The following is a 27430-nucleotide window of genomic DNA, read 5'->3' as shown; positions in this document are numbered from 1 at the left end:
TTGCCTGCTGCGTTTTTGGGACTATGAAATCGGTCAGCGGCTGGCTGTACGTATTCGAACGAATATATGGTCGGTGCGTTTAGGGATGTGTCGTCTACAAGACAGTCACAACTGCTATCGGCGACACATTCGTGTCATCGCCGCATTGCTCTACAATCAAGGGGAAGCATGGGCACGTTGTGCACACAGTAGTCGCTGCCGCGCTCATCTATCGGTTGTCTGCAGCTCCGTCTGAACAAATTACTCCCTCCTTCCAACCAGAGCGCATCCGCACGAGTTCCCGCGGCTAAGCCAGGCGCAATAAAGGCTACGCCCTGTGCGCACTGTTGATGACGTCACGAGAGGTCTGCAGAGAGCTGTCGGTCAATTCATCACCGCTGCTTTTTTGTGGTTTTCATTTTGGCTGCGACACCATTGCCGCCTTGTCACGTGTCACGTGAGTGGCACCATGAGAAGAGCCTGCCTCTGTGGCAAAAAGCGAGAGGTTCATCTAAGCAAAATGACCCGCATCTGGGCTGGCCAGCTGTCAAAGGACTTTCTCCGGTGGCCTAAGGCGCCGCACAAGTGCGAAGGCAAAGCGAATAAAAAAATCAAGAATAATGGACAAACTACAGCGGAGCTGGGCTCTGCGTCACGTTATTTAGCTTTGAAACGCACGCTTCTTTGAATAACATCTTCTGTGGACTGCATCTACTCAAGTGTTAGAGCCTGCTTTTCCCCTCATTGGGGAAAACTATACTGTTCTAGATGGCAGACGCATGTTATCTTTAAGCCCAAGTATCAAAATACTTCGTGTATTCATTTACGTATTTATTTATCGGTTTATTCATTAATTTGTTTATCTTAAGGGCCCCCTTTGGCACAGCATAAGGAGGGGGGCGAACGCGTACCAAAATATTAGCAGAAATGCGGCAAACATTAATGAAACGGCATTTTTTAATGCAACTTTAAATGAATCTGGTTGGTTAAATAATGCTATGTGGCCAATATATTCAAATTGTTCCTTGTTTGAGGGCAAAAGTAATTATTTTTAACGTGGTTAGTCTTGTCGGTGCCTTCTTTGAAAGCAACCGTCTAGGAATATGTGCAAGCCAAAAATTTAAGGACCGATATAGAGTTGTGGGGTGTCATTTTAGAAGCGACATATGTTGCCTCTGAGATTACAAAAAAAAAAAATGGCGAGCCCGCTACACTTATGGGGGCCACCGCGAAAGCAGATGGCGGACTACCTCCGTTTAGCTTCGGCCTGGCGTTTACGAAGATCGGCGCCTTCTTGCCGATTTGCACGCCAAGCCACGTTGCGCTGGGCCGGCGCTTCTTAAAAGACGTACTTTCGTGGTTGAACACGTGGATTCGCAGACGCCGCCGAGGCAGATTCTCCTGGATCCGTTTTGCAACACGCAATGGAAACAACTGAACGCATGTGTCCTTTTATATACAAGTGGCGAGCCCTGTCCCGTCACGTCACGAACCGCTAATCACGCCGCGCGAACTAGGCGCTCCTTTGTGTCGCAGCTAACACCTGCTGGTGTGGAATAGAGGAAACACCTCTGGCTCTCAGTGAAAAGGTTCCCCGGGTTGGCCGACGCTCGAATCCGCCTACTGGCCAGCGCATTACAAATTTTCTTTTCAAATCTGTTAGTTTATTAAGCCGGGATATGTCTTTATAACCACTTTCCGTATACATTAGGACCTTTTTCTAATCTCTTCATCGATCTCATACATACTATACTTACATTTTCAGCGTTCCTGCCATTAAATTTACCACCACCACCGGACACCGGCCAAACTGCCAGTGGGCCAAGTAGTGCTTTCACACTAAAATGTTGCATTCTATTCCATCTCAAACCTGAGCTCACCAGCAAGCATTACACCAACCCCGACATGCGCACCTCGCTCTACAATGGTCCGCATATCATATAGTCTAAAAATGGACAGATCAGTCCTAGGCATATCCCTTTATCGCGAGCTGCAACATCTCCCAAAACTGTGTACGTGGGCTACGGCAACCAAGGCCCCGCTATGCTACATACATGTTGATAGACTGATTCAGAGTGCAAGACAACACACTTGCATACGCGCACGAACACACACACACTCACACACACACACATAAGAAAGGAATACCCACACCTTCTTTTATAGCGATAGCAATTATATGGACACTCCTAGCGAATTCCCGCCGTCGTTATCGCCGTTGCCGTAATGTTCCGTATAAAGTCCAAAGGCGATGACATCGCGGCCGCGCGCCGTATGCTGCAGGTGCGAGCGAAAATCTGCGAGGGGCATACGGAGAAGGATGGCGGTTTCGTGCGGCGGTGTCTTCTCGCGCATGCAAAAAGGGGAGGGGGGAGTTGTACGCGCGCTTAGAACGGGTGTAGGGGACAGGTTAGAGAGCATCTGCTCTTTTACTCCAGCTGCGGCGGCTGAGCGCTGGCGCGCGCGTCCTCTCTTGAAGAGAATCTGCGTTGGGTTCGAAGGCTAGCCGACCAGATGGCTTCGTGTACGCTATGTCCACGCGCACCTAGTTCGCGTTGCATCAAAAGGCAGAGCGCAGGGAAATTCGCTCGCCGCTGCGGCCGCTCTTCATCACGCCAGCGTTCTGACAGCGAGTGTCCGCGGTCAGCGACTAAGATGTGTTCGCGTTTGCCTGTCTGTGCGTGACAACGTGCTTGTAATTTAATTATCAAGAGAATCTTTGCAGCAGTTTATGTAGCTGATAAAACGACTGAAGCTGTCTAATAATTTGCTATCGCAATCAATGCTTTTCCTGTCGGGCAAAACTGTGTAAGGAACACTTGTGTGAAGAACAGTCCTCCTTTTTTGGGTGTTCGTGCGTGTACGTGTGTGTGCGTGTCGGCGTGTTCTCTTGCGCTCTCAGGCAGTTTTCCAAAATGGGTCATTGACTAGCACAGCTACAAGTTCTATGCTCGTCGACTTTCTCATAAATACTGGGGAACGCCACAGCACACCTCTCCCAATCTCTTGAGGGCTGTGGCCGTCGCAGAACATTTGTATGGTGCACCCATGCGCACTTTCTTCTATGGACATTTGACATATTGAACGTCTTCGTAAAGCCGGGCTCCACACTATCAATCTAAACGCATTAAAATACCCAGATTTGAACGTACTGAGGGTTTGCCTCCGCTGCAGGACGTCATGCGTGAAGCTCACATCCGACATCACATTCGCACTGAGAAAAAAAGGGTTCAAGCGAGCGAGACCACAGTCCACCCACTCTCGCCGGCCATTCCCGCTACTTGGTTTTCAAGCATGCGCGTTTTCTCTGCACACTTTCCCGTTTGGTACGTATATCCACAGCCACTACAATCTATTTTGAAACCTGATGCATTGAATTGCACGCCACACAGCGAACACTCTTTTCCTAATGGCATGATAGCACCTTTGGCGGCAGCAGCAGCAGCAGTAAAAATGTGCAGCAAAATATAATAAAACAAATTACTAACTAATCTGTAATCAGCAGAGAAACGTCTTAAAAATGCACGTTCCTTGCCGCTGCTGCCGCCAGTGTGACAGTTGCAGGTTGCAGTGTGTCCTTTAAAGCTTGGTCCGACTGGGGGCGTGTCCGCTGGTGGTAGCGATGCAGGACGAAAAATTCCGCTTCCCAGCGACCAACGCGCGTTGACGTAGACGAATGGCAATCATAAGCTCCGGGCTGCCTAGGTCGGCCAAATTATCGTATTTGTAATCAGCAGAGAAACGTCTTAAAAATGCACGTTCCTTGCCGCTGCTGCCGCCAGTGTCGTTCAATATAAACGCCTTCTTTAGGGACAGCCTGTAAATCTACTAACTTGATTCAGGCACATGTTTTTTCCGGGAGGGGGGTGGGGAGACAGCCTCACCATGTTTGCATGAAATTGAAACTGAGTGACGCATGTGTTATCCAACGTAACTCTTTCGATGAACCCAACAGATTTATATTTATATTGTTACGGAAGGATGAAAGAAGACAGAGGAAAAAGAAGATTGCGAGTCGCTGGCTGCTGCGTGTTGTTGGTGGTCAGCCATCTTGTCTACGCCAACTCATCCTGTATATATTGTCGCGTATACCCTGCTGGAGTATACAAGCTGAATCAAGATACAGGCGGTTGCACTAAAGTTACGAAAGCGCAAGCGGCGACACGCGATGCCGAGACGAACCTCGTTCTCCTCTTCTTCAGTCTCTTGCTGCTCCACACCATGTGGCATTACCCCCTCTTCAAAAAAAGAAAAAAAAGAAGGGAAGCATGCATAGGCTTGACCTGAGAGCGCCGAGATGGTCTAGGACGAACACATAGGCTATAGTCACAATCACTGTGGTGTGCGATATAGTCACAAGTCACAAACTAACCGAAGCGGCTGTAAACGTCGAACATTAGGGGCTATACTACGGTTTCAACCGCACAACGTGCACAATCTCAGATTGCGGTTGTCAACGTCGGAGAGGCTGACTTCCGTCAGGAAGAACTTCGTAGTTCACGTCACTAATTCCCTGCAACACTCTGTAAGGTCCGAAGTAGCGACTCAAAAGCTTCTCGGATAGACCTTTTCGGCGCACGGGAGTCCAGACCAAAACTTGACCACCAGGTTGGAATTCGACAAGTCGATGGCGGAGATTGTAACGGTTCGCATCGATGCTCTGTTATTGCTTTATGTGCCCTCAGGCAAGCTGACGGGCTTCTTCCGCGCGTTGCACGAAAAGTTCGGCATCTTGGGCGAGGTCGAGATGATCGATGTTGTCGCACGGCAGCATTGCTTCTAACATAGTCTGCACTTCACGGCCGTAAACGAGGTAAAACGGCGTGAAGCGTGTTGTTTCTTCCGTAGCAGTATTATAGGCAAACGTTACGTAAGGGAGTATCTCGTCCCACGTCTTGTGCTGTACGTCGACGTACATAGCATGTCAGTCATCGTTTTGTTCAGTCGTTCGGTCAAGCCGTTTGTCTATGGATGATAGGCAGTTGTCCTTCGATGGGTCGTGCAGCTGAATTTAAAAACGTCTTCAATGAGCTGCGATGGGGCGCCATGCCGTAGGACGATGCCCTGTATGAAAAACTGGGCAACCTCGGAAGCTGTGCCTCGAGGCAGCGCCTTTGTCTCAGCATATCGCGTTAAATAGTCCGTGGCGACGATTATCCAACTGTTGCCAGAAGATGACAATGGAAACGGGCCCAGAAGATCCATGCCGACCTGGTCGAAAGTTTGCCAGGTGGGTCAGTCGGACTCAGCAATCCCGCAGGCTTCACAGCTGGCGACTTTCAGCACTGGCATTCACGGCAGGCTTGGACGCACCGCTTAACACACTCGGCAAGTCTCGGCCAGTAGTAGGACTTGCGCGCTCTATCAAGCGTTCGCGTAAAACCCAAATGGCCAGACGGAGCCTCGTCATGACAGGCGAACAAAACTTCGGCACGGAGGTCTGCTGGAACGACCAAAATGTAGGTCTTGTTGGTGGCAGCGGAGTTCTTCTTGTATAAGACGACATGTCGTAAACAAAAAGATCACAATCCTCGAGCGATATGCCGGGGTATTGTTGGGTTTCGTCCTTCCAGATGTTCGAATATAGGCCGTAGTGCATCGTCTGCGCGCTGCCATGTGGGCAAATCAGTAACGCTTACGGCCCCAAGGAAACCGCCGTCGCCCTATATGTCGTGGTCGGTAGTGTCGATAGGGGCGCGCGAGAGTGCGTCAGCGTCTTCGTGTATGCGGCCCGACTTGTACACGATGGTCAAGTCGTACTCATGCAAACGTAGACTCCACCGTGCCAATCGTCCAGAAGGGTCGCGGAGATTTGCAAACCAGCATACCGAGTGGTGATCAGTTACAACTTTGAATGGGTGGCCGTAAAGGTAAGGTCGAAATTTGGCCCATACGACGGCAAGACACTCTTTCTCCGTGGTGGTGTAGTTGGTCTCTGCACGCGATAGTGTGCGACTTGCGTAGGTGATCACTATTTCAATACCTTCCTGCCGTTGTACAAGGACCGCACCAAGACCAACGTTACTGGCGTCTGTATGAACTTCCGTGTCCGCCTCCTCGTAAAAGTGGGCCAGAACTGCTGCTGACACCAGACGCTGTCGAAGCTCGGTGAAAGCAGTCTCTTGCTCTGAGGACCAGACGAACGATACATCGTCCCTCGTGAGGCGAGTCAGCGGCTCCGCCATATTCGAAAATTTTCGATGAAACCCCGGTAGTACGCGCGAAGGCCCAGGAAGCGTCGGACACCTTTCTTGTCGGTCGGTGTTGGAAACGAGGCTACAGCGGCACTTTTCGCGGGATCGGGGCTAACGCCTTCCGCGCTGACCACGTGTCCGAGAAACATCAGCTCCTTGTAGCCGAAATGACACTTCTGAGGCTTAAGGGTGAGGTTAGCCGATCGGATGGCTCCGAGAACTTGCCGCAGTCGTTTCAGGTGGTCGTCAAATGTCGCCGAAAAAAACCACGTCGTCAAGGTGGACGAGCCAGCTTTGCCACTTCAGACCAGCGAGAACGGTGTCCATCATTCGCTGGAAAGTTGCTGGTGCCGAACAGAGACCAAAAGGAAGTACTCTGAATTCGTAAAGGCCATCTGGAGTGACGAAAGCAGTTTTTTCGCGGTCTCGTTCATCGACCTCAATCTGCCAGTAACCGCTCTTTAGATCGAGAGACGAAAAATACTTAGCTCGCCGCAACCCGTCTAAAGAGTCATCGATACGTGGTAGTGGGTACACGTCCTTCTTGGTAACATCGTTGAGGCGTCGATAATCAACACAGAAACGAAGCGTTCCGTCTTTTTTCTTTACTAGAACGACCGGGGAGGACCACGGATTGTGCGAAGGCTGAATGACACCATCATCTAGCATCTCCTTGACGTGGGCTTGAATTGCCTCACGTTCTTTCGGCGAGACACGAGAAGGCTGTTGTTTGATGGGACGTGCCTCGGCGGATGTCGTTATTCGGTGCTTCGTGATTGGCAGTTGGCCCACCTTAGTAGCCCGAGCGAAACACGCGCTGAATTAGTTCAAGAGTTCCTGCAGTGCGCTCTTTTGGTCGTCCGTAAGCTCGGAGTTTACATCGATGTCTCTGAGCGAACCGTCGTCTGTGTCCACCTCAGAACAAAGCACTCGACGATGTCCGTTGATGGTTCGGCGTAGGCGATGGCAGTGCCACGAAAAATGTGCCGATGCTCAAAGGTAAAGTTGGTAACGAGGACCGTTGCCTGGCTTTCACGAAGTTCCAGAAGGCTTCGCGCTACACAAATACCTTGTGCCAGCAACATAGAAATGTTGCCTTCGACAATGGCTTCACCGTCTTCTAGTTCGTCGGACTTGACCAGAACCATAACACTCGCACGCGGCGGTATCGTGATGCTGTCGTCCGAAACGCGAAGTGCGGATCTGTGTCCAATGGCGCCGGTCTGTGTTGCCCTTTGTGTCGTGAAAGTGATGCAGCGCTCGCGGAGGTCAATAATGGCGCCATATTCCCGGAGAAAGTCCATCCCAATGAATAAATCGCGGGAACACTCGCGTAGAACCAGACAAGTGGCGAGAAAAGCAGCACCGCGAATTTCTACTCTGGCCGTGCATAGGCCAAGCGGTGTGACGACGTGGCCACCTGCTGTACGAACTGGTGCCCCGTTCATGGGCAACGTAACATTTTTCAGTACTCTCGCCAGTTTTCCACTAAGAATAGAGTAATTGGCGCCGGTATCTACAAGTGCACTCACTGTTTTGCCGTCGATCAACACAGGTATGTCCAGTGAAATCTTGTTTGCGGAAACTGGTTCTGGCGTCATCGTGTTTTCGTTATTCTGCGGTCGGCACGATACGAGGTCGCATCGAGTATCAGCGGCCCCGCCTCGGAAGGTCACTGACGTCAGTTTTCCCGGTGTGGACTTGGTGATCGCCCTTGCCTCGTCCGCGAGGTGGTATCGCGAGCAGGGAAATATCGCCACGGTGAGGGTGAGCGTGACTGCCGCTGCGACGGGCCCAGTCTGCGCTGCTGTTCGAGGAATTCTGCGATGTCGGGTGGCCTTTGGCCGAATCTAGGCCGAGGTGAATCGATAGAAAAACCCCGCAGTCCGAGTCGTCGGTAGGGGCACTCCCAGTACACATGACTAGCTTCGCCGCAGTGGTAGCACAGCGGTCGTCGATCGGGTGCTCGCCAAACCTCTGATTTCCTCGCGGGTGTTCGGCGATCGTCGAAATACGGTAGCGGAGTTGTCGGAGCGGCTTGCGCCAATCGCAACGTGACTGGCGGCGCCACATAAGTAGGTGCGAAAGCTTGGTCGGGGCTCAGTAATGTTTCTGCGTACGTCTTGCGCCGGGATTCGCTTGGCAGAGGTGGTGCTTCACTGCTGGAAAGAGATGCCTGCAGTGCCTGCATTACTTCGTTGCGTACGACGCTGGCGAGGGAGCTGACTGGAGGTGGCAACGTGCCGTGGTGCTTCTGCAGCTCGTCGCGAACCACTGAGCGAATCTGCTCGCAAAGCAAGGCGACGTCGCACCCTAAGCCCACCGGCGTATTCGGAGTGCAGGCGGCATTTACTTGCCGGTTGTACATGTTCAACCGTTGCTTCTCCATCGCGGTGGCTTCGGTGAGGAACTCCGCAACAGTCTTGGGCGTATTCCGAACAAGACCGCCAAAGAGTTGCTCCTTTACGCGTCTCATCAGATGACGCACCTTGTTCTCTTCCGACATGCTCGGATCGGCACGCTTAAGAAACACGTCATGTCCGCCACGTACATTGTGACGCTCTCGTTGGGCTTTTGGACGCGTGACTGAACGGCCCGTTCCGCTTTTTCTCGGCGATAGGGGCTGGAGTAAGTCTCCAGTAGCTTGCGCTGGAACTCAGGCCAGGATGACAGGGCACTTTCGCGGTTCATAAACCACGTGCGAGCACGATCCTGGAGGCTGAAGTAGAGGTTCCTGAGTTGGGTGCTGTTGTCCCACTGGTTAAACGCAGCCACACGCTCGAACTCCGCCAGCCAGTCTTCCGCGCCTTAAAATGTGTCGTCATGAAAAGCCGTCGGCACGTGGGGGTTCAGCAGCGTTAGGGAGGTTGGTGCCACCCGTTCCGTAGAAGTCGCAGTGGTCGCAGTCATCACTTTTTCCTGGATGTTTCCAAATTCTGGGGCGAGGCCTCGGATTCGCCGGCTTGTGCGGTGAACTGGAGTCAGCTCCACTTGTGGGGCGAGGTTCTTGCTGCCCACTGGGGTCTCCTGCATAAGTTGAGCGTACCCAGCAAGCTCCGCCAAATTGTCGCGTATACCCTGCTGTCGTATACAAGCTGAATCAAGATACAGGCGGTTGTACTTTACGAAAACGCAAGCGCCGACGCGCGATGCCGAGATGAACCTCGTTTTCCTCTTCTTCAGTGTCTTGCTGCGCCACACCGTGTGGCAATATATTGTAAATACAGTCTTTATAAATTCCTGACATCCCCGTAACATATTGGTGGAGATGCGGGGTACATCGCCTGGAAACGGAGCTCCGCAGTGGACGTCGCATCACCGTCCGCACCACGAATGACGGTGAGCACGCGGGATCAACGTCCTTGCCGCCTTCGGTTGTGATTGTGCAACCCAAGGATCCTGGAACATTCTGCGGGACCAATGGCGCCGACGTTGAAGAGTGGGTGGTTACGTATGAACGCGTGAGCGGAATCAAAAGATGAGAACCTGCGCTTATGCTAGCCAACCTGTTGTTCTACCTACGAGGCACTGCAAAGGTGTGGTACGAAAACCACGAAGAGGAGCTCAGCAGCTGGGACCAATGCAAGGTTGACAGAGTTGTTTGGCAAATCAGCCGGCCGTAATATTGCCGCAAAGCAGGAACTGGCTTCCCGTGCCCAAACACCCAGGGAGTCCTATGTCTCCTATATCCAGGACGTGCTGGCACTTTGTCGTAAAGCCGATCGTGACATGACAGAAGCTGAAAAGGTCGGGCACGTGCTTAAAGGCATTGCTGACGACGCCTTTAATGTACTCATGTGCAAAAGTCGATCTACAGTTGATGCCACCATTAAAGAGTGCCAACAATTCGAGCAGGAAAAAAACCGATGAATCTTGCAACCATTCGCCAACCCAATGCTGCCGCAACGTCCACGTGTGAAGATCAACCCGCACAGCAGCATCCGTCGCCATCAGAGGACGTGGTGCCGAATTGTTCGACGTGAACTTGATGCGATGGCGTCCGCACCTTTCTGTTCGCATAGCCCTGATGCTACCACTTTTTGGTTCCAATTGTACAAGCCATCGTTCGTCAGGAACTTCAAAACATTGGATTACATTCTGTCTGTGCTGTCGCTAATCCCAGAGCTAACCAACGCCCTTCTACCATTTTCAGTCCACCCCGACGCTTCTCTCAGCGTTATCGCAACCCGACTGAGTGGAGAACTGCGGACGACCAGCCGATGTGTTTCACCTGTCGCCGCATTGGTCATGTCGCCCGATACTGTCGAACCTAGTGCTCCTCAACACCTCGCACGCCGAACAACCTCAGCCGTTTCATTGGAATTAAAGACCGCAATGCTTCGCCCACCGCTGAATCCAACAGCGCCGACGACACTGCTAGGAACAGGAGGTACAGTCGCTCACCATCGCCGCGTGGGCAAACCTCACGCTCACCGCAAGCACGTCGCCCATCTTCCCGTTCGCCGCAGCCACGTCGCATTTCGTCACCTGTGGCTTTTGGCCCAATGCGCTGGCGGGCTAGTTGGTGCGAATCCATGAATACTTTGTTTAGCGCAAAACAACAGACACAAGAAAGACGACAGGACAAGGCGCTACTCTTAACTGACATCATTTTATTGCGTCACTCCTTTATAGACAGATCAAACTAGAGGAACTTGCGTAGTGAGCACCATGCGGAGGAGCCACCAACATCCGATCCCAAGAGCGCACTCATGCGACAGAATCCAAAAAACCAAATTCAGCGCTGTACAAGGTTAAGGAAGGCACACTAATGCACTGTGACCCCAATGACTGAATGAAAAATGCTTCCGATAACTCTCGGGCGGTGGTGTCGCGGCTCTTTTTCAAAATCGTGGTATCACGAAACATGGGTTTGCACTTGCATATTTTACAATGCTGAGCCGAATGAGAACCTGTGCCTGTTGGTATGGATCGCTCATGCTCTCTAAGGCGCTCGTTAACACAGCGGCCTGACTGCCCTACATACACTTTGTCACATGACAAGGTAATCTTATAAACCACACCGACGCTGCAATCTACAAACTTCGCGCGGTTCTTTTCACAGTCTGGTTTTTTACTTGTTTTAGAAATACGGCTGCACAACATTGACAGTTTCTGAGGAGCGGAACACACTACCGGAATTTGGTATCTAGTGGTGACATTCTTTAGATTGTGAGCCACTCTGTGGCAATAGGGCACAACTTCAGGCCTCTTCTTTTGTGTGATGCAGTTATGTGCTGGTCTCCAGGCACTCGGTGACGTCAGACGTCAGGGGTGAATCGCCTTCGTAGGACCGTCACCGGGAGCGCGCCACCTTCGACAGCTGTGATCAAAAGGACAGTATCGTTCTTTAGAGACAATGAACTTCGGCTGTTACTGAGTGACAAAGAGGGCGGTTTTATGATAGCTCCGTCTGCAGTCTCCAACAAAAAAGCCATTCAGGCTGTCAACAAGAACTTCATTCTGGCAAGTGAGAGAGCTCAGAAGGTAAAACGCAAAGCCATTTCTTTGTTGGAAAATATAGGCCTCACCAACATTGTGAAAGATGTAAAACCATGTAAGGTACTTGCTCTAGAAGTTTTTACTCCAAAAACGCACAAACCGGATGTGCCTTTCCGTACAATAGTCAGGGAAAATAACTGTTGGCAGGTTTAGGTTAGCCGCTTCTTGCAAAAACAGTTGAAGCATCTAACTATTGACGATCCTTATGGCATAAAGGATTCTTTCGATGTTGTTTCCTTTCTGGAAGACAACCATTCAGTAGCCGGCATTTTTTCTGTTGACGTCGAAGATCTTTACTATTCAATACCGCATGATGAGCTGTTTCGCAGTGTGATGACGTGCGTCGAAGAAAGTGGCGAGGTATATTTTCACAATGCGACCGGGTTGTTTTCAGAAAGTTTCATGTCCCTTCTTGAATTTTATTTAAGTGCAACTTTTATCCGGTTCGAAAATAGCCTTTTTATCCAGAAAAATGGTGTGTGTATTGGTTCATGTGTGGCGCCTGCTCATTGTAATATTTTTTTATCGTTTGTTGACGGCGCTCTTAAGAGTGCCTTAAACAATGACTCGGTTCAAATTTTCAGATATGTTGACGATTTTCTTGTTATGATAAAACAGACTAACAACGAATGCTCCGTGACGGTAGCTGACATTTTAACTCTGTTCAATGACAATGGCAAAGGTTTAACTTTCACAAATTAGCTATCTAGGGACGGTAAACTTCAGTTTTTAGATTTGCAGCTATCCTTACAAACAGGCCATGCCTGCTGGATGTACTCGCCACGTGCACGTAAGGAACTTTTACCTTACGTGTCTGCGTACTCGAAGACTGTGAAACGCGCCATTGCTTTGATTTGTTTAAATCTTCGTTAATTAAATCTTGTCATCACTCTGCGAACCTGAGTTTCATTGCACAGTTAAATAGGCTGCAGGCTGCTGGTTACGCAAGTGTGGTGGTGACGTCAGTCTCGGAGGTATTGCTTCAGAAACTGAAAGGGAAGCGGCACAAAAGTAACTGCATCACACAAAAGAAGAGGCCTGAAGTTGTGCCGTATTGCCACAGAGTGGCTCACAATCTAAAGAATGTCGCCACTAGATACCAAATTCCGGTAGTGTGTTCCGCTCCTCAGAAACTGTCAATGTTGTGCAGCCGTATTTCTAAAACAAGTAAAAAACCAGATTGTGAAAACAACCACGCGAAGTTTGTAGATTGCAGCGTCGGTGTTGTTTATAAGATTCCCTTGTCATGTGGCAAAGTGTATGTAGGGCAGTCAGGCCGCTGTGTTAACGAGCGCCTTGGAGAACATGAGCGATCCATACCAACAGGCACAGGTTCTCATTTGGCTCAGCATTGTAAAATATGCAAGTGCAAACCCATGTTTCGTGATACCACGATTTTGAAAAAGAGCCGTGACACCACCGCCCGAGATTTATCGGAAGCATTTTTCATTCAGTCATTGGGGTCACAGTGCATTAGTGTGCCTTCCTTAACTTTGTACAGCGCTGAATTTGGTTTTTTGGATTCTGTCGCATGAGTGCGCTCTTGGGATCGGATGTTGGTGGCTCCACTGCATGGTGCTCACTGCGCATGTTCCTCTAGTTTGAGCTATCTATAAAGGAGTGACGCAATAAAATGATGTCAGTTGAGAGTAGCGCCTTGTCCTGGTCGTCTTTCGTGTGTCTGTTGTTTTGCGCTAAACAAAGTATCCATGGCTTTTGGCCGCAACTTTTCAGAAAACTAAGAAATGCAGCCCTCGCAGGTTGTAATGCATTGCCTATAACTGTAGCAAAGCCTTGTCTGTGCCCACAAGGAGAAGCGTAATTGACGTTAAAATAGACGGCGTACCTGTCCAAGCAATCGTCGACACTGGAGCCCACTTTTCTGCGATGAAAACGAGCTTACGTAGACGTTGAAAGAAGGTGCTAACCCCAGCAGCTGCCCGAGTGCTTCGTGTGGCCGACGGCAGCGTGCTGGTTGTTCTTGGAATGTGTACTGCGTGTTTAAGCGTAACCGGTCGCCCTACTTCTGTTTGCTGTGATTGACAACTGCCCTCATGACGTTATCCTTGGATTGGACTTTTTATCCACTCATTCTGCTCTCATCGACCTCGCGACCGGAGTTGTTCAGTTAGAACTGCCTCAACTCACCAATACTCCAAGCACCACCCCACCGCACTTGTGCTCGCTTCAGGATGTGCGTCTGTCACCCGAGACAGTTACTTACATCACTTTGATCACCCAGCCATGGGTTCCTGACGGTGAATATGTGCTTCACCCCATCGTCGACGTGCTTTTGAACCGGAACGTTGCTGTTCTGCATACGCTGTTCACGGTTGCTAATAACGACGTCGTTCTACCGAATCTGAATTTCAGCCTGTGCCCTCAAGTGATTCCGGCCGGCATGTTCTTGGCCAGCGTTTCTAGTGGTTCCGAATGTAACATTGAGGGTCTGAATGCCGAGAGTGGTTTCTTAGCGCCAATTGCAGCTCACAGCTCTGGTTCCTCAACGGATGACCTGGCGAAAATGATTGCACCTGACCTCGCCTCGGCACAGGCCACGGACATACGTCTTTTGCTTGAATCCTACAGTGACATCTTTGATTTCGGCTACAGGCCGAAATCAAATCTTCACCACCGTATATACACTGCAGACACGAATTTTATTCGTCGGCGTCCCTATTGTTTATCGCATTCTGAACGTCAAATCATCCAATCAGAAGTGGACAAAATGATCCGCATAGGGGTCATTGAGCCATCAGCCAGCCCGTGGGCCTCGCCTGTCGTGCTTGTGAAAAAGAAACATGGTGCCTGGCGTTTTTGCGTCGACTATCGCCACTTCAACAAGATCACCCGAAAAGACGTCTACCCACTACCGCGCATCGATGACGCCTTAAACTGCTTGCACGGAGCTAAATACTTCTGTCCATCGATATTTGATGGACGAGAAGCGCTTGTCTGTGTTATTTGTTTCCTTGTGTCCTTGTTTTATTCGCGCCGTTTAACTTCGGTTCTAAATATAAACCAACTAGCCCTCACCAAGATCTTATCGATATTCGATCCGGCCACTGGCAGATTTCAGTTGATGAAATGGACCGCGAGAAGACGGCCTTCATCCCGCCGGATTGCTTATATCAGTTCAAAGTCATGCCCTTTGGCCTATGCAATGCTCCTGCGACACTTGAACGTATGATGGACTCTCTTCTGCGAGGCTACAAATGGACCACCTGTCTTTGTTACCTTGACGATGCTATTGTTTTTTATCCCACGTTCGGCAGCCACCTAACGCGCCTCGCTGCCATTCTTGTGGTCTTCCGAAAAGCAGGTTTCCAAATGAGCTCCACGAAGGGTCAATTCGGGCGCCGTCAAATTACCGTGTTGGGACTCCTCGTTGACGCATCCGGTGTTCAACCTGACCCGGAAAAACTTCGCGCCATACACAGTTTCCCTGTGCCACATTCCGCTTCTGACGTGCGTTGCTTCGTCGGCCTGTGTTCTTACTTTCGCCGTTTCGTCAAACACTTCGCCGACGTTGCTCAGCCTTTGACAGATCTTCTAAGGAACGCGCCATTTTCATGGGGCCCGGAGCAGATTCACGCGTTCGCCGGCCCCGTAGGGTTTCTGACCACCCCTCCCATACTTGCCCACTTTGATCTATCTAACCGACTCAAGTCCACACTGACGGAAGCGGCCATGCCATCGGGGCTGTTCTCGTCCTACAACAGAATGGTACCGTGTGCGTGATAGCTTACGCCAGCCGCCTGTTGTCACGTGCCGAGAGAAATTACTCCATCACCGAGCGGGAGTGCTTGGATTTAGTTTGGGCGGTCGCCAAGTTCCAGCCATATTTGTACGGCCGCACGTTTTTGGTCGTTACAGACCACCACGCACTATGCTGGCTGTTTTCCCTGCGGGACCCGACAGGACGGCTTTGTCGCTTGGCTTTGCGGTTGCAGGAATTTTCATTTATTGTCAGTTACAAGACTGGACGCCTCCACAAGGGCGCCGACTGCTTCTCTCGTCACCCCGTGGATCCCCCTGATCTTGCTCCGGTGACCTACGTGATGGCTTTTACTGACATGAGCGACATGTGCGCTGAACAACAACGTGACGAAACCTTGCAGGCCATCATCACCGGAGTGCAATCTGGCAGCACTGACGGCACGTGCTGCATGTTCGTGCTGCACGACGGCATCCTCTACCGCCGCAATATGACCCCTCAAGGCCCTGAGTTGCTCTTTGTCCTTCCTCGTCATCTGCGATCCGTCGTTCTCGAACAACTTCACGATGCACCGACGGCGGGACATCTTGGAGTTTCGCGTACATACGACCACGTACGACGCCGGTTTTTCTGGCCATGTCTCTACAGCTCCGTGCGTCGCTATGTCGCAACTTGCGAATTGTGTGAGTGCCGAAAGAAACCTTACCTGCCACCTGTCGGACGATTCCATCGAATTGAAGTTCCCTCTGAACCATTCTTCCGCGTAGGCCTTGACCTGCTTGGCCTTTGTCCGACGACGACTAGATGGAATAAGTGGATCGCCGTCGCTACTGATTACGCGACACGCTACGCGATAACAAAGGCGTTGCCGACTAGTTGCGCAACAGACGTCGCCGATTTTCTCCTTCCTGACGTTATTATCCACCATGGTGCGCCTCGACAGTTACTTACAGACCGCGGACGGTCGTTCTTGTCTTGAGTTATCGACGACCTCCACCGTTCATGTGCCACTGAGCACAAGCTGTTCAACGCCTACTACCCAAAAGCGAACGGTCTTACGGAACGCCTCAACCGAACAATCACAGAGATGCTGTGGACGTACGTCTCCAACGATCACGGTGACTGGGACGCCACGCTGGCCTACGTGACGTTCACGTACAACTCGTTCCGACATGACACCGCACGAAGTTCACCCTTTTATCTTTTGTATGTTCCCGACCCCACATTTCCGTTTGACACCATCCTCCCTTCTGTGCCACATGTTGCAACTTAGTACGCTCGTGAAGTCATCGATCGCGCTCACATGGCACGTCAAGTCGCCCGATCTCGTTTATTAGCCTCGCAGCATATACGAAAATAGCGTTATGACCGATGATCGCGATGTTAAGTTCGCGCCAGGTGCTTGGGTGCTCCTTTGGTCACCATGTCGTCGGATTGGCTTCTCCCAGAAGCTTCTCTCTCACTACACAGGGCCATATGAACTCCTACGTCAAGTTACCGACGTAAATTACGAGATTTCGCCGCTACAGTTTGATGCATCCTCAAGTCCGACGCCTGTTGACGCCGTGCACGTTTCGCGGCTGAAGCCATGCTTCGTTCGCAATTCTTCACCTACCACGCGCCGAGACGGCCCTTTACCACCCGGGGGTCCTGTTACGGAAGGATGAAAGAAGACAGAGGAAGAAGAAGATTGCGAGACGCTGGCTGCTGCGTGTTGTTGGTGGTCAACTATCTCGTCTACGCGGACGCATCCTGTATATATATTGTAAATACAGTCTTTCTATATTCCTAACATCCCCGTGACAATATCTACGTGTATGTCAGATATTCCGTTCGTATGATTGCTTCATTACTGTCGTTATGATAGTGCACCGGGTAACTGAACGCAGCCGTCTATAATTTACAGGTTGATCAGGCCTTGACAAACCAAGAGATTAAACAGGCAAACGCAATAATAAGAAAGGCCTTCAGAGAAAGGCCCAGTATTGCGGAGAGGAAACGGCACAGATAGACCGCAATGTTCGATCGCACATCGCGGTGGCCCCAATTCCCCAAAACATGCACCCCAAGTACCATCCCGGACGACGCAGAGCAAGGGCAAAGACCCTTCACAAACGTTTCGGCATGGGACCGGGGGCGTATTACACGGATGCCAGTCGAGCCAGCTCAGACACTTTCAGCATAGTCTCTACATGCAACAACAACATAACAACGGCATCCTTCAAAACCTCCTCGGCATGCGTGGCAGAGGCTGCAGCCATCGCCTTGGCCATTCAGGACGCCGAGCGCCAAACCAATTCGGCTGTCATATTATCCGACTCACAAGCGGCTTGCCGCCTGTTTTTATAAGGAACGGCACCCAAATCAATAATCAAAATTTTAGGCACTCAACTAGAGGGGCACCACACTATCGTCTGGTGTCCGGCACATGAGCGACTGGCAGGAAACGCTAGGGGAGACCGTATTGCTCGAGGTTTGAACGTCCGAGCAACGGCATGGCCTAGCGACGTCCTTCCACCGAATTCTCGTGACATCCTCCTACAGCAAAGGCAGGAGCGGAGACGTTTTGTACATCCTCACTCCGATTTAAACAGCGAACAGGAGAGGGACTGGCGTCGTATTCAGACGAATACATACCCCAACCTGCACCACCTACACAGAATACACCCCACGAGGTTCACCGACGAGTGCCCGTGGTGCACAGACACACCCACACTAAAACACATCATATGGGAGTGCCCCAGGAGGCCTCCGCACATAGACAGTCCCATATTACACCAACATCCACTAATGAGGAATAGGCAGTGGGAGGCATGGCTTGCGGACGAGGGTCGGGAGAGCCAGTTGGCTCTTCTGGACCAAGCCCAGCGAGCCGCTCGTGCCAGTGGGGCCCTGGAATAGGGGCTCCAACCATTGTGCCTTATTTTATTTACATTAAATAAAGTTTTACTCTCTCTCTCTCTCTCTCTCTCAATTGAGTGGACGTACAGTTGGGAACCGTTTATATACCCGCAGCTGTAAAATATAATATAAGCATAACCTGTTTTTCTTGTAAATCAGACACGAGAATAATTTATTTTTGTTTAGACCTCTAGATAAAAAAAGCCGAATGACACAGCTAGCTTCTTTTTTTAAGTTAAAGAAATTCTGGCGTTCTACATGACAAAACTACGTTATGGTAATGAGGCACCTGCTTTAGTTTTCACCAAATGGAGTTTTTTAACGTTCACCTAAATATAAGTACACGAGTGCTTTTACATTGCGCTCCCATCGCGTTCCTTTAGCAGCCCGAACGCCATAGCCACTTGAAACTTGTTCCTCGCTCACCTGCTATCAACATCATTATCGTTACTATTTCTCCATTAAAACGCCATTTTCGCTCATCGACCGCTCTTCCTCTGTGGTCCTTCACGAGTCTCTACAAAGCGGTGCCGGAATCCGGAAGCTGTATTAATCAACGACAAAAACGACTAGCAACGAGCCCACGCATGAGCTCGCCGGGATGAGCGGAGTCAATGGAACCGACTGCCCCCATACATCCACCGACAGCCACCTACTACAAGAATCCGAGCTGATCATGGATAGGGCACTGATCAGAGCGAAGGTATGCCTCATCTTTGACGATGGCTGTGTGGCTCTCTGTGAAGCCGTAACGCTTCAACTGCCCCTCATGAGCAGCCAGCGCCAAGTTCTTCAGGAGAGGCTTTGTTTCTTACATAAAAAGATCGAAGTACACACTTCTGACGATGAAATATATGAAGAATATACCCTTCAGGTAGACTACAGAGATAAACTGGCTACACCGAAGTTGAAAATCAGACTTGCTATTGATATGAGGCAGAATGTAAACAGTGACGACGTGTCACAGATTTCTAAAAGCGAAATGACCATTTGATTACTCTTGTGCCTTAAAGCGCTGCAAAAAAAATACAACCGATGAATGATTTTAACACAGAAGCTACAAGCCAGACCCACACTGAAGAAGGTCAAAGAACGACATAAAGGCATAAATCTTCAGTGACACGGAAGTACCGACTAAAGACCGGTAGTAACATGGTTAGTGACATAGATGACTGAACCGAAGACCGCTATCAAATGAAGTCATCACCTTGGACTTTAGAGGTGCGTTGAAAGCACAAGAACTAACAAGAAACAACTATCTAGCCGCAGGGCTACCGAAAGAGTCTTTGTACAGTGTGCAGACCATGCGAATGGTTAAAATAGCAGCACGCGCTTCGGCAACGTCTCTGATGAACAGTCCAAGAATCGACAATGACCTCATTTTCACCAAGGAGTCACGGCGCCGTCGAGGCATGGAAAAGCATGCTCATTGTATGGATGACCACGAAGGCTCGTGCATGAACCGAAGATTCCAGCCAGTAGAGGTGCCGGTAACACGAAGCAATAAACGTAGATGAGCGCCTTGCCACTGCGCTCTCTCCCGCTGTCACAACTAATTGCATAACCCTCAAAAATTCCTACGTGGTACAAACAACAGGGTGTCTACCAAGTTGACATTACCAACTTCTCTGATTTTTCAAGGTTTTCCCTGAGCACCTTTGCAAAATTCCCTGAATGAGCCAGAACTTTGTTTTATGGCAAGACAGGCTGACACTGACGCCCGATGTTGTCACTCTCTTCCAAGCATGTTGAAACAAATAACTGACTTAATCCATTTTGAATAGTAAGGATTAATATCTATTTTATTTAAAAAGAACACAGAAGGAAGGTGTTAGTATAATCTACAGCGAAAAAAATGGTCGAACCCATTCCAAATTGCGTCGAACATATTCAAATACGCATGAAAAGGGGATGCATACAGAAGTAAATATTTTTGAATATGAGCTATTTCTATCAAATGATAGCAAGCTCATCGGTATGTGACCGATGAGCTTGCTCATCGGTCACATACCGAATCTTAGTTCTGAACTTAGTTCTGAACTTAGTTCTGAACTTTGTCAGAACTAAGATTCTCTCTCAGCAGCTGGGAAGTCAACCTCAACTGTCCTGGGATACTCTCAGCCCGTACGCAACATCTCAGTGTTGGGTTTAACTGCTTTAAAGAGATTATTTTGGTTTGGATGAGGGACACCTGCATCTCGGCGTCAGCCAAAACTTTGTTTTTTGAGCTCAAGCTCCTTCAAAGTGGCGGCGGCACGCTTCCTTTCCTGTTAATTCCTTAGTGCGTCGGTCCTTTCTGTTCTCATCCTCCTGCCACGCTTTCACCCCATGGATAATTTGAAGTGTCCTCTTGGTCAGTTGTACAGTCAATGTCCGATTTTTCGGACTCCCTAGGACCGCAAGAACATCCGAAAAATCTGGCAGTCCGAAAAAAAAAATGAATGCATATCTTCAACTGCCCTTAAAGGCTAAAATTTCCACAGGCACGTCCGAAAAAAGCTCTTAAGGAAGTATGGTAGGGTAAATGGTACATGTTAGTTTTAACGTATTATTTTAGAAGCGCCTGCAGACATTCGCATCAAATTTCGCTTGCGCACAAAAGTTGCTCTTGGGTACAACATGAGAAACTTTGTTTGAGTCTAGATGGTTTACCTTTCGTATGGCCCACTCCCGAAATTTCAGGTGTGTTTAATTATTTGATGTACCTTATCTCTGCAAGAACGCAGAGGAATGTGATGATATTCCAGTGCTTTTCTAAATATTAATAGGTTATATCTGAACTAAACAGATATCATATCCACTTTGGAGTTCGCACCCCAAAAAATAATATCTCTGCTTGCGAAAAGGCAGAAGGGGGGTTTCTTGCAGTGTAAATTTTTCCACTGTTGTCATTCCAATTATCAGATTTCTTTAGTTCAGAATATTTATGATTGGTTGTTGTACATGTGTACAAAGTTTCACTGGAATGGGATGAATACTTTCTGAGAAAAGGTACACTGAATTTGAAAAAAATCATAAAAATTGCAATTTGAGAAAAATTAAGTCTTCTGTTCGAATACTGCTTGTGGATTCTCAAAATGCCCCAGGAGAATACATTTCACTGCCGACTTTCTTGCAGGTGTCTGCAAAACCCTTAGTGTTCCTTTTTATCCGTCATCCTTCCTTGCTCTCGGCAGAGCCATAGAATTCTGCCCTGTCAACACGCTCTTTGTCCGCCCTTCGAGGGAAATATTACAAAGCAAACCTGGCACAATTCCCAAGGGCTTCCAGAGCAGCTTTTCGTGCAGGTTAACCGTCATTGTAGTTGGCTACAGCATTGTTAGTTGCTGTCTTCAATGTGTAAGCACTGACAAAGTTTTCTTGGGGCAGCGGCGCCAGATGAGTTGGTTGAGCAACTCATTGGTGTTCTGTGTTCGTCCATAAATACATTTCGTCAGAAGACCGATTACGTTTGAAAGTTCTCATTGTGCTCCATTTGCTGGAGTATCGTGCCATCTTCTGGACAAGTAATATGTTTGAAACTCAAACCACAGGCGACAGCGACCACGTAAGCAAGAGCAAGAGTTTGACGTAATAGTTCTTTTCTACAAAGGGCTATTACGTCAAGCTCTTGCTTCGAGTTGTTAACAAATTCGACTTCGCCCTGCCATGTGCTAGCCGCCTTGTTAGTTCAGATGGTAGAGTGAGTGCACCAGAAATGCGGTGGTCCCAGGTTGGAGCCCCGGACTAGGACAAATTTTTCATCAACTGCGATGCTTTTCTTTCGAGGAACCCGTATGGGATTCCTTTGTGGCAATTGCTACGATTGGGTGGATGTCTCATTTTCTTTTAATTAATATATAATTCTTTAGTACAAACCATTTACTTACCACGCACACACACACACACACACACACACACACAAGCAAAAAAATACACGCCATAACGGAGAAAACCGCAATCGACAACGATAAACAAACCAGCCTCTGCACGCCATTCTTAGACGTAAGGACGCACGGCACACTTAGGGGCAAAATTTAAACAGCTTTGAGCAGGCGCTCGAGGTCGCGCTTCCGCAGGTTTGTTCCTCAAAGTGCAGTCAATTTTTCTCTGCCAAAATTGAAAATTCGATTTTTTGGTGGGTTTACCCTACCATAACTTCTTAAGGCTTGCCAGTACACTTATTAGGTATATCGGTGCTCGTAGTGTGACAGGAGACAGGGGTGCACGCGTGTATAATTAAGGAATACATACTGTGTCCCGTGACAATTGCCCCTTGCCACGGTTGTTATGCTTCACCGCCTGACAGTTCTGTACTAAGGCGAAGCTGACTTTCGGAGACTGGCATTACGCAACGCGTCGTGCTCTGCGAGCATCGAAGCCAGTCGCGAGGATTACAAAGGCAGAGTCGGTGCCATTGCTGACAGCGGCGAATTCTTTCAATGAAAAACACGGCACCGCACGGCAAGACGCTTAATAGCGAACGTAGAAGCAGCTAGGCCTAACGTTGCTGCGGTGGTGGTTACGGCTGCCAGCGGATCTCCGTGCGAGAGTGGCCGTTTGAGGCGGCGAGATAATCAAAATGGCGGCGGTGGTGGCTTTCATTAATGCTAGTTCAGACCTGCAGTCAGGGCAATATACATTGACTATATGGAGTACGTGGGGGTGCATCTCCGAAAAATCGGGCGGCTGGAAAATCGGTCGTTAACTACTCTGGCAAAATGACGCGTGCCGATGACATGGCGTCAATGACAATTCTTTGACATTCCTCTGTTACTGGAGTCAGCATTAACACGACTTTCGTTCCCTTTCAATAAAGTTACAGCTAGTTTTATCTGATAGAAGCGCAAATTCCCTGAGTTTTCTGTGAGTATTTCCAGACTATTCAAATTCCCTGAGAATTCCCGGTTGGCCCGGTTTTCCCGGTTGGTAGACACCCTGAAACAACCAACGTCCGACCTTTAAGGCAACAACTGGTCCAGATATCCAATAAAGCAAGGCCAAAGATGCATCAGAAACTGGATATCATCTGCGCAATATTGAAGCAGTACAAATACTGGACAAAGTGTCCGTTTGACGGAGTGATGCACGTCTGTTGGCGACGTTCACCCTATTTCAAGGAAGATCAACTAGCGTCAGGTTCTAATGTTCAAAGTTGAGCAACGTCGTTTATTACCACTACTTATGCGCACCACAACTGACAGTACGAAACAAAGTAAAACTGTGCATTTGTTAAAACAACAAAGTCAAGGCGCAGATCCTGGTGATGCCGATCACAAGGGGAATTTGCACGAACCAGTGAACAATGCCGCTCGTCCAAGATTTCATTCGCATTCTCTGGCCTACTAGAACTTCACGATCGTTTTTGTATGGCAGAACCGCACTGTCTCTTTATCGAGGACACTAACACAACCCTTCCTGTAGCACGGGGTGTCTGTAGAAACTGCTTCCTCGCTCATCTGCTATCATCATCGTCATTGTCACTGTTGCTCCATTAAAATGTCATGTTTGCTCACCGACCGCTCCTCCTGTGTGGTCCTTCGCGGGTTTCTACAAAATGTTTTCGAAGTCACAAAGTGGAGATAGCTCCAATCAAGCGCATCCCGTTACCACGTTTGGAATTGGTAGCCGCCGCTCTGGCTTCAAGAGTCCCAAAGTTTATGCGGAAGGCTCTAGAGTCTAGGCACTGCAAAATAGAAGAGCACCTGTGGACGGACTCAACTGTAACCCTTTGTCGGATACAAAGATGGGCAACCAAGTGGAATTAATTCTTTTATAACAGCATTAACGAGATACGTCAAGTAACGAGTCCATACTAGTGGCATCACTGCCCGGGAACACGAAACTCACCTGATCTGTTGGCTCGTGGGCTTTCACTTACAGACCTTCGAAATAGCACACAGTTGGCGACAAAGTAGAATGAAATTAATTTATAATGGTAACGGGGAGAAAGATAGAATTCCCTCATATAGACCGTGTCGGCACATCCGTGGTTTCTAACCGCGGGTGGAAATTGTGGTATCACTACCCAGGTTGGCCTGTGGCATCAGGTCAGGGCCGCAGCCCGGCTCCGCACCTCAGAGAGCCACCATTTGGGTGAGGCGGATGCTTTCCTCATATAGACCACAGAGCATTACGTCGGTAATATACAAGTTAGCAATTAAATTAAATCTGCGAGCATGGGAAGAGAATAATGGCAATTTGGGAAAACTTTTGAATGGCTTCAGAATAGGTATGCGTCTGGATGATAACCTATTTGTCCTTACTCAGCCTATTAAGATATCCAGAGTAGAAAGGAGACCGTTATATGTGGCCTTTTTAGACATTACAGGAGCGTATGACAATGTAGACCACCATATTTTGTGGGACATTGTGGAAGGGGAAGGCTTCGGTAAGAATTGTATACAGCTTTTGAGAGCGATTCACCTAGAAAATACAGTTCGCGTTTAATGGCAAGGGATGAAGGGCGAGGAGAAAGTTTATATCTACAAGGGACTGAGGAAGGGGTGCCCTTTATCCCCACATCTGTTTATGATGTACATGGTGAGGACGAAAAGGGCGCTAGAGAAAAGTATCATCATCATCATTAGCCTGGTTACGCCCACTGCAGTGCAAAGTGCATACCACTCCAACGACCCCGGTCATACGCTAATTGTGGCCATGTTGTCCCTGCAAACTTCGTAATCTCATCCGTCCACTTAACTTTCTGCCGCCCCTTGCTACGCTTCCCTTCCTTTGGAATTCAGTCCCTTGAAATCCAATCTCTTGAATCCAGTCCCTTGAAATCAGTCCCTTGGAACCCCTAATCACCATCGGTTACCTTCCCTCCTCATTAAATGTCCTGCCCATGCCCATTTCTTTTTCTTGATTTCAACTAAGATGTCATTAACTCACGTTTGTTCCCTCACCAATCTGCTCTTTTCTTATCCCTTAACGTTACACCCATCATTCTTCTTTCCGTAGCTCGCTGCGTCGTCCTCAATTTCACTAGAACCCTTTTCGTAAGCATCCAGGTTTCTGCCCCGTAGGTGAGTACTGGTAAGACACAGCTATCAAACAATTTTCTCTTGAGGGATAATGGCGACCTGCTGTTCATGATCTGAGAATGCCTGCCAAACGCACCCCAGCCCATTCTTATTATTCTGAATATTTCAGTCTCATGATCACCATCCGCGGTCATTACCTGCTCTAAGTATACCACTTCCAGCACCTCGCTACCTATCGTAAACTGCTGTTCTCTTCCGAGTCTGTTAAACGTTACTTTAGCTTTCTGCAGATTATTTTTAGACCCACCCTTCTGCTTTGCTTCTTCAGGTCAGTGGGCATGCATTGCAATTGGTCCCTTGAGTTACTAAGCAAGGCCCTATCATCAGCGAATCGCAAGTTATTCAGGTGTTCTCCATTAACTCTTATCCCCAATTCTTCCCAATCCAGGTCTCTGAATAGCTCCTGTAAACATGCTGTGAATAGCATTGGAGAGATCGTATCTCCCTGCCTGACGCCTTTCTTTATTGGGATTTTGTTGCTTTCTTTATGGAGGACAACGGTCCCTGCAGTTCCGCTAAAAATATCTTTCAGTATTTTTACATATGGCTCGTCTACACCCTGACTGACTTAATCTACACCCTCACACCCTGATCTACACCCGTCTACACCCTGATGACTTAATGAAACGCTTCCTCGTAATAAAGGCTGGTTAAATTCTGCACATTTCTCTGTCACCTGATTGATACTGTGAATATGGTCTATTGTTGAGTAGCCTTTACCAAATCCTGCCTGGTCCTTTAGTTGACAGAAGTTTAAGGTGTTCCTGATTCTGTTTGCGATTACCTTAGTAATTACTTTGTAGGCAACGGACAGTGAGCTGATCGGTCTATAATTTTTCAAGTCTTTGGCATCCCCTTTCTTACAGATTAGGATTATGTTGGCGTTCTTCCAGGATTCCAGTACGCTCGAGGTCATGCGCCATTGCGTATACAGGGTGGCCAGTTATTCTAGAACAATCTGCCCACCATCTTTCAACAAATCTGGTGTTACCTGATCCTCCCCAGCTGCCTTCCCCCTATGCATAGCTCCCAATACTTTCTTTACTTCTTCCGGCGTTCCTTGTGGGATGTCAAGTCCCTCTAGACTATTTTCTCTTCCATTATCGTCGTGGATGCCACTGGTACTGTATAAATCTCTATAGAACTCCTCAGCCACTTGAACTATCTCATCCATATTAGTTGCCGGCTTTGTCTCTTAACGCATACATTTGATTCTTGCCTATTCCTAGTTCCTTCTTCACTGCTTTTAGGCTTCCTCCGTTCCTGAGAGCATGTTCAATTCTATCCATGTTATACTTCCTTATGTCAGCAGTCTTACGCTTGTTGAATAGCATGGAAAATTCTGCCAGTTCTATTCTAGCTGTAGGATTCATACATTGGCGTTTCTTAATCAGATCTTTAGTCTCCTGCGATAGCTTACTGCATGGTATCCTGTCTAACGAAGTTACCAACGACTTCTAATGCACAGTCCTTAATGATGCCCATAAGATTGTCGTTCATTGCTCCAACACTAAGGTCCTCTTCCTGAGTTAAAGCAGAATATCTGTTCTGTAGCTTGATCCGGAATTCCTCTATTTCCCTCTTACCGCTAACTCATTGATCGGCTTCTTATGTAGCAGTTTCTTCCGTTCCCTCCTCAAGTCTAGGCTAATTCAAGTTTTTACCATCCTATGGTCACTGCAGCGCACCTTGCTGAGCACGTCCACATCTTGTATGATGCCAGGGTTAGTGCAGAGTATGAAGTCTATTTCATTTCTAGTCTCGCCGTTCGGGCTCCTCCACGTCCCCTTTCGGCTATCCCGCTTACGGAAGAAGGTATTCATTACCCGCATATTATTCCGTTTTGCCAACTCTACTAATAACACTCCCCTGCTATTCCTACAGCCTATACCATATTCCCCCACTGACTTGTCTCCAGCCTGCTTCTTGCCTACCCTGGCATTGAAGTCGCCCATCAGTATAGTGTATTTTGTTTTGACTTTACCCATCGCCGATTCCACGTCTTCATAGAAGCTTTCGATTTCCTGTTCACCATGACTGAATGTAAGGGCGTAGGCCGGTACGACCATCAATTTGTACCTCTTAAGTTTCACAACAAGACCTGCCACCCT

General features: G+C 48.8%; 1 pseudogene; it reads left to right on the top strand.

The window, feature by feature from the left end:
* Positions 1-11573: 11573 nt before the first annotated feature.
* LOC140214177 (uncharacterized) overlaps positions 11574-27430 on the top strand; it is a 158214-nt pseudogene continuing 142357 nt past the window's right edge.

The sequence above is a fragment of the Dermacentor andersoni genome, chromosome 11, assembly GCF_023375885.2.
Source record: "Dermacentor andersoni chromosome 11, qqDerAnde1_hic_scaffold, whole genome shotgun sequence".
In the NCBI taxonomy this organism is placed as follows: Eukaryota; Metazoa; Arthropoda; class Arachnida; order Ixodida; family Ixodidae; genus Dermacentor; species Dermacentor andersoni.
Note: the sequence above shows the minus strand (reverse complement) of the source record. Positions and strands in the feature narration are given on the sequence as shown.